Source organism: Hakea prostrata, chromosome 9, assembly GCF_041222555.1.
Source record: "Hakea prostrata isolate BN-2017 chromosome 9, UWA_Hpros_2, whole genome shotgun sequence".
NCBI classification, from domain to species: domain Eukaryota; kingdom Viridiplantae; phylum Streptophyta; class Magnoliopsida; order Proteales; family Proteaceae; genus Hakea; species Hakea prostrata.
Genome location: NC_142608.1, coordinates 9,841,936 through 9,850,457, shown reverse-complemented (window position 1 = coordinate 9,850,457; position 8,522 = coordinate 9,841,936). Strand labels below are relative to the sequence as shown.

The 8,522-nt window shown below is 38.2% G+C and overlaps 1 long non-coding RNA gene across 1 annotated transcript; it reads left to right on the top strand.

The window, feature by feature from the left end:
* The first annotated feature begins 598 nt into the window (after positions 1 to 598).
* On the top strand, positions 599 to 3,377 carry LOC149004570 (uncharacterized). Its single transcript, XR_016175521.1, has 4 exons — positions 599 to 1,703; positions 2,366 to 2,459; positions 2,590 to 2,697; positions 3,108 to 3,377. It is a non-coding gene; the product is annotated as an uncharacterized LOC149004570 (long non-coding RNA).
* The last annotated feature ends 5,145 nt before the right edge of the window (positions 3,378 to 8,522 follow it).

Below are 8,522 nucleotides of genomic sequence, written 5' to 3'. Positions count from 1 at the left end.
TACTAGCCGATACGTACCCATATTTGTTTCAACCGATACGATACATCTTGATATGTCTCTCTATTGAATTACACTAAAATATATTAACTAAAGCGATAAAAGACTCGATACAGAACGATACGTCTCTTAAAATCATCTGACCGATACTTGATACCGATACTTTAAACCTTGGTTGTAATGCTGTTGGGGGAACAAGAGTCCTCCCGACGGATAGATGATCCGGACTCTGGACAACCTTAATTTCCATCATTAAAAGTTAAAACACCCGCGAATCGCAGGCAATCCAACCATATCGGACCATCGTCGTGCTTCGTCCACGCAATCTGAGTATAATATTAACTTTGTTTCGCGTGTCAGAATATCATGTGGTCCCACCGCCGACAGATATTGACCGTTGTTCCATCATAGCGGTCTGAAGACGCAACTCATATTCAATTCAATTGGTCGATTAATACACATAAACGACAGAAAGGGTAAATCAGTAAAATCAAGCTTTACCGGTGTGTCGTGTGTTTCGGTCGACCGACACAGATCCTCGTAGTTGCAGAGGTTTCAACCCTCCCATACCTAAAACTGTAGAATCGGTCACAAAGAGACGAGGAGCAGTTCAACTCTTTTAAGGTTTTAGGTGATCTGTCGATAAGAACGCGTGGCACATAGACAATCAATGGCTAACACGTGTACGGACGACAACGAACTCAGGAAAATGGAAGATTAAATCTGCTCCCGAGTCCCGACACTCTCGTGCATCATCATAAAGGTCAATCTTATTCATACGTGGAGAGCCACTGGAGGGGGAAGTTACTTCCGATGGAAACGAGTGGGCGAAGAGAACTCCAGCACCAAACTGTTGCGAGTCTGCGACTTCTTCAGTTGGCGTTAGTGAGTCGCAGAAGAGCTCATGCAGCTTCCTTGTGAAACTTGGCGCATCTCACCTTACGTGTGTCAACTAGTACGCTCTCACTTAAATTAAAAGCGGAGAAGAAAAGAGAAAGATCTCGCTGCCATCTGTCTCTTCTGTGTCTCTTCGTCTCGTCCCCTCAGCTCGCCTCCCCTCCCACCACTTCTTCTCCTCTTCGTAGGTGTGGATAGAATCTTGCAGAATAGCTCCGAGTGATTGCGTTCCTTTCTTTACTTGCGAAGAAGGAACGAACGAAAGAAGGAATAAAGCTGGTGATTTATTTGTTGTTGGTACATCGATTTCATTTCGTACAGATATGGAGAGGTAACTGACACTGTTTCCAATCTGGAGCTTGTTTTTAGTCTTCTACAAAAAGCCAAAGATCCAGTTGTTTGGTTTGGAAGTACTTAACGCGTTGTAGTAACGAGTGAGCTACACGGAAAACCTTCTGGTGGAGCTTATTTATTTGTATCCAATTTCTTCCATTTGCGATTGAAGAGAAGATATCCGTTAACGGATCAGGAAAGGGTGATACATGGTCGTAGTTCGTTGCTTAAGCTTTGTTTCGTTATTGTCGAAAATATCGTGTCCGTTCTTCTGTTAATCAACCGAAACAAAGAACAAATTTCATTCCTGCAAGGCTTTCTGGTTAGGGAGAATTACTCAAGAGTACGTTTGATCCACCTGGAAAAGAAGAGGGGCAATATTTTGATTACAGAGTCCGACAGTTGCTTTTACTTTTTGTTGGGCATTTCTGAACGTACACCTGGAAGTTTTCTGTCCCGAGTTGAAAATATAAAAGGTAAAACCAATAGTCTCTTGATTTTCGATTACCGGATTTCAGATTTGTTTCTCCTCCATCTTACTATTTTGGTTTGGGGAAAGATTTCCTACTATCTCGGTTCAATCCATCCGTACTTGAGTCTTTCTGTTTTTGTTTACCGAGAGAAAAGGAAAGTGTGACATTGACACTGGAGTTCCTCGGCCACTAGGTACTTTTTCGTTGTGCTTCTGTGTATTTACTGTTTTTCATTTGATTCCCCCTCCCCCTCTTTTGTAAAGAAAAGTTTCAGCTTACTGTATGTTGCGTTACTTACTTGTGTTAATCTACCGTGTGACCAGGCAGGCTTCTTTCATCCCTCGCCTAGATTTTCCCCTCATTAATCCATCAGTTTGTTCTCATTTCGCTTTGTTATCTGAGTAGTGCCTTCCCTTTTAAAGAATAAATCCCTTGAAAGAGCTTTTGCTTTTTCCTAATTTAACTTAGTGATCCGTGGCATATTTTGAGCTGGAACTCTGTACCAGCTGATAGTTCCTTCGTGGAAATGGTGTAGGGATTCTTAGAATTCCCCCCCCCCCTTTCCTATCGTGTTTGGTTTCTAAAGCCAAAAAGTTGCTGGATGTGCCTATGGGCACTTTTGCAGCAGTGCTAATTTTGTAATTGGTTTGTATTCTTTACAACAGAATGCTTGAGCAAAAGTAGAAACTCAGGTTGTCTATGAGGGCGATAATACCTTGGAAGTGGCTACGAAGAAGCAAAAACGTCTCTATTGATGGGGTAAAATACTTCGTTTGAATATTCACCTTATTCTTGTTGCTGGGAGGAACATATGAGTTTTACTTATGTCATATTTGATGGGTCTGACTTAGTTTCTAAGATTATCTGTGTATAATGGGTCTGGTTGCAGGGATCGCCTGGCTTTAAGATGAAGCCGCTGCCTTTTATGGTAATTGTGTGCACAATTATGCTGGTCATTGTGTGGAGAGCCACTAATTACCAGTATCAACATACTGAGGTATGTGAATGCTATCAATCCTGTGATTATTGTATCCTTCTATGGCAAGGAAAATGTTAAGTTTTTATGTCGAATCCTTGGGAAAACATGCCAATGAAGGTGTGATTCTCAAACCAGCTTGGTTGCAAGCCATTCTCCACCATCTCACCTCCCCATCTTCTCTCACCACACCCCCCCCCCCCCCAAAAAAAAAAAAAAAAAAAAAAAAAAAGAAGGAAAAAAGAATGACAAATCTCCTATGTGGAAGTCATTGAATGGGTCGGACCTCCATGAGGATTATATCTTTCCCCCACAGATAGCTTAAATTTCTCTAGGTTCTTTCTTTTGGTGGTGTTTTAGAGCTCTCTTTTACTTACACTCATGGATGTCATTGTTGGTGGCATGATGCTGATGTTCTATGAAACTATCAGATGGAAAGAAGATTTCATCCCTTTGGCAAAGACAAGGTAAAATCTTAAGCTTGTACCTTTATTTTGAAATCTGTTTTCATTTTTTCTCTGAGGTACTCTTTGCTTGATTTAATTTCTTCTGAATATTAATGGGACCTTAGTGGTTCTTAGCTGTTAACAACTGATTCTTGATCTTCACATTTACTCAAAAACTCGGAGCAATTACTTTCAGTTTGCATGGTTGAATAACTCTGTAATTTGCATTTCAACTTCATGATTTCTAAGTCTATTTTGTGGTAATCTAGGATTCTGAACTGGCTTCTGTCAATTTGGGCTCTTTACCTCATGGCATCATTAATCCAGAAACCGATCTGGAGTTGAAGCCTTTGTGGTCAAAAAGTCGTCCGAAGTTAAAGGTAAACTCTGATCCTAATAAACTGCAAGTTCTTTAGTGGCTGGACCTGGAATCATAGGATCTGAGTACATGGCTTTGATTTTGTTGAAATAGTAGATTGGAATGTTTTTGGATATTGATCTTTGGACACAAACCACTAAATAAAGGAATACAGAGATTGAAATTTATTAGCGTGTATGTGTAGTATCACATTCTTGTGCCTTGTCAAGACTCGATATAATTTCCTTAGGCTTTTATTTGAATGAGGATGCTTATCCTAAGTTGAAGTTAGGTCCTTTTTGGTAGAATGCTGCTTAGTATTATATTTCATTTGTAATTCATACACTCTTTTATGGCTTCAGTAGTCTTGCTGTCAAATAATTCAAAAAAAGGCTTTCTGTGGTGGGAATGAGAAGAAACATTATCATTGTGTGGTGTCGAATAGAGTACTTTTGCATATAAGCTCAATTGAGATGGACCAGTGGGGTTGATAGTCACGAACATGAAGGGATAAAGGTGATTCCTCAAAAATTGGAATAGGGTTTTGTCCGACTTGACTCAACTGAAGCTCAACAATTCATGGAGAGAAGTGATCGCTGGCCAGGTTTCAGTTTTACTTTTTGTTGGATAGAGATAGTGATGCAGTGTAAACCTGAACCAGTGAAGGCCAGTAGGAGTTGAGCTTGTGACACAATTAATAGAGAAATGACATTGCAGATCAAAACATATTTAGATAACTCAACAGACTTGTATGATTATGTCCAGATTCTGGTCGAAGGTAAAGTGTCACTGGAATATGAGGTTTAGATTCTCAGGTCTGGAGTAGTCTATTTGTGGAGGGATAGTTCAAGAACTGCAGAGTCTATAGATAGGAGTTCAGACCAGTGATAAATTCAGGCTCCACAGCTGAATAAAAAGTAGAAAGAAAAAAACCAAAATAAATTCATAAATCTAAGATTTAACCAATCCTAGTTGCAATAAGATGTCTGATATTAATGGTGGAAGTTTAGATTTTGAGACATCACGAAGTTTCGATGTAATATGGAGAATTAGAAAATTCAAGTTGGAAGTAGAAGGCTCATTTTTTTTTGGGGGTGGGGGTGGGGGTGGGGTGGGATATGATGGGATGGGTTTAAAAATGAAACTGAATAGAAAGAAAAAGGGGAAGGATGTAATCAGAACTTCTCACCTGATCTGCATGGCTGCGATCACCACCAGTATCCCAATGTTCAAATCACCACTAAGGGTTCTTGTTTCACCACAATGGAGCTTATTAAATCACCAAAAGCATTGATCTTTTTACACCATTGCACATTCAAAAGAAGCCATTCTTTGATCATTCAAATTCGTGTCCAAGGTGATGTGAATGAGGGTCACCTTTTTGGCCAAAACCCTGGAGTGGGCCCCAAGGCCACTCCAAAGTGGTGCACCTGGGGCTGGCTGAACCCTTCAAGAGGGGTATTTTGGTCAATTTCAGCCCTAAATATCTGTTGGAATTAAATTTTAGAATTTGATTTTTAACGTTCAGAGTCTTGTTTTGTTTAGAAGCCTTGTTTTGACTTGTGAGTTGAGTTCTTGAGTCCTTAGGAGTCTTTCTTTAAAGAAGAAAGAAAAGAAAGAATTGCCCAAGATCTATTCCCAAAACCCTAGAATATTCTTTAATCTTTTGTTTCATCCAGGAATCATCTCCACAATCTTCTCTAGACCTTCCCATATCAATCCCCTTATTCTTAGGATAATTTCTTATCATCCCATGGGAATTTGGTAACAACCTTAGTTTTTCCTATCAACCCATGTCACTCCTAAGAGATTTGGACAACTTTCTTAGAAGCCCAAAGACATACCATCCAATTTTAAATTTAGTTGCTGGAAGATTTTGGGCAAACCCTCAAGTTTAGGGAAAACATCCTAGGAGCCAAAATCAGGTTTCCATCACATGGTGTATCCCAAACACGTGCTTAATTAGAAAACTCAAAACAGGAATCCAACTATGCCTAAAACTCTTCCAGTCTATTGCTTACCTTGAAGCTAGTCTACTGCTATAGAGAGTAGAGATTCATCCTGAAAAAAAAAAAAAAAAAAAAAAAAACACCCAAATTGAAACAAGGTTAGATTCATAGAGACCTAATCCAGATGCAGATCTGAAGACCTATGTCCACAAGAAGTTCAAGAGAAAACTGCCCAAGTAAGTACTACAAACAGTGGTACTAGTGGCAGTATAATAGTATTTTTATATTAGGTTTTTAGAGGATTTTTGCTCTTTTTATTTTTTTGTTAACTCGATTGAGCTATTGTTCATTTTGGTCCAGTTGTTGGTTCAATTTAAATTATGGTAATTATTAATTTTTTTGGGTGAGTAGGAATTGCCACAGCTCCCACACTCTCTCAGAGGACCTCTGTTGCATCTTCTTTTTAATTCTTTTTCCTATGTCAATTAGGATTATGTAATTGGCCTAAGCTTTCCCCCTCCACCACCCAAAGCAAAAAGAACAAAAAGAGAAAAAGGAAAAGGAAAAGGAAAAATAATTAAAACCCCTCACAGACAATAGAAAGCATGTTTAGATTATTGATTTTTATTGTCTTCCAAGCTTCAAGTTGTTGGTACCATCTTCTCCATTGAGTGAGGATTTTCTGGTTATTTGGTCATATCTAAGCTGGTGGATTGGTTGGACAAGTCGAGTCCTTGACATGAGCAGCGTGGAGGTTCTACAAAGCTTTCTGTTCAACTGGGTTAAAGATTACTTCATCCATCAAGGTTCTACATCAATTTTAGACTCAAAACAACTTGCTAACATTTAAGACCTGCAGCTACAGTGAGTTAAATTTTATTTTCTGCAACTCTTTCTCCCCTAATCTTCAAGCAAACACAAGCAAGGTCCATTAGAGTAGATTCTGCCAACCCAATCCAGCCATCAGAGATGTCCAATTTTGGACCAGTTCATCAGCTCCGTGAACCTGGCCTTCAATCTGACTTGCAGTTCCAAACTTGGACCAGTTCATTGTTACCCCTTCTCATATTTCCAATCCTAATCTCGACTCCAGCTGAACAACTGAACCCTAAAGTAGATACCCTATCTCGATGCCCTAACCATCTAACTAGTCAAGCAATAGGTCCTCGCCCCAACTGACACCAAATCACCAATCATAACAATCTTTCAAATAATTGCCACTCACAGATTAAAAGATAATAATAATAAAAAAAAAAAAAATTGAACCCAATTCCAATCATACCTGTTTGAAATTGAAATCCTAAGTCCTAACAAAACCCTAATCATATGATTGGTCATTTTGCTCTGACCAATCTATTCCTAAAACTACCTAACATAGTGGCAGTAAGGAGTTGAACCACGGGGAGGCAGGAATTATAAAATTCAACCACAACTATTTGGATGAGGGATTATCAGACAACAAAAATACTGCAAGATAAAAAAGTGAAAATTAATTTGTACAGAAACTCAGAAAGTTTCTTTATAGATTCTGGGTCCCCTTCCTCCAAACTTGCAATTAAATTATTCCAATACTCCTACTGCTCACTTTAGCTATAAACTTTGTGACACCATAGATTAGATAAATTCAGGGACTATCCTACGCTATGGTTTATCCTGTTGATTTTCAGATCAATTGGTTAAAGACCTTCATTTGGAGTATCCCTTAATACAATAAGAATCATTACTAAAAAGGGATGTTAGAATTACAAAAACTATCAATCCTTCTAGATAGTACACTAAAGTAATGAATGAGTAATTTAAATAAGTCTAACATTCATACAATCAAGAGTGCATCCAATCAATTAACTACAAGCTTAATAAAAGTTTCATCTAAAACCTAGAAATAAAAATAAACTTAGCTGATCATTCTGTTGATGGAGATGTCTTTTCCATTCTTCATGACATTGAGTGTCTCTGAGCAACCAATCCAGCCATTTCCCAAATCACCTTTGATGAGAATTTTTCTACTATGGGGATCCCCTAGTCCCCATCTTATTTCCTAAAACCTAGTATGAGAGAGTGTTAAATTTTGTGAGATTGGCAAAGAGGTTGGAGAGAGAGAAGGCAAGATAAAGGAGGAGTGGGAAAGGGATTGGAAAGATAAGAAAGTGAGAATTGATGGGATAGGAATTGGAAAGGGGTGAGAGAGAACGGATTTCTCTTTCTTTGCTTGTACTCTTTCCACACATTACTTGACCACACCATGTTTGAAAGCCTTGAATTTTGGGTATCTTCTAATTTGATATAGATTTATCCTTCAACCCTTGATCCCTTTACAGCCTGTTTGGTTACATGAGTCTGTAGATTTCAAATATCTAGAGATTTCAAATCTGTGGAGTCATAATTTATAAAATTAAATGTTTGGTTGTGGAATGAAATATGTGGATTCATCCTAAAAAACTATTTGATCGACGTGATTTTTGTGAATGTGTAAATGTATAGCTTTTTTGAAATCTCTAGATTTCACCCCTTACCCATAAATCTACAGGTTCACGTTTTTAGTGTAAAAAGGTGAATCTCTAGATTTCATGAATCTAGAGATTTTTACAACCAAACAGGTATAATTCTCAGATTCATGAATCCAGAGATTTGAAATCTCTAGATTCATGTAACCAAATAGGCCCTTAATGAATCTTCTCTTGGCTTCACACCCTTGATCATGATTCTCATCGATGGTCTTTGGAGTTTTCAATCAACACCTAAGCCTCTGCCCATTCAGCATCTATTATTTACAATACTTTGTACCTACACTTGCGGATAAATAACATTATGTAGTGTTGATAATTGCAGCAGCCTTGGCACACAAGTTGCACAAGTTTCTATTTTGGAGAAGCAGTCTTGGTGCACAAGTTTTGAAAAATCAGGGTTTCTATTTTGGTCATTTTCCATTTTAGTTACTTTCTATTTTTGTTACTCTCTAATTTCTTATTGCTTGGTTGACAAGTAATCTCCCCGGTTTCCTTTTTAGTAGATTTGGGAGATTCTATGCATTATGTAATTTTCTTTTTGTTGTAACTCAGTTTAGGAAACTTTCCAAAGACTTGTTTTTTACAT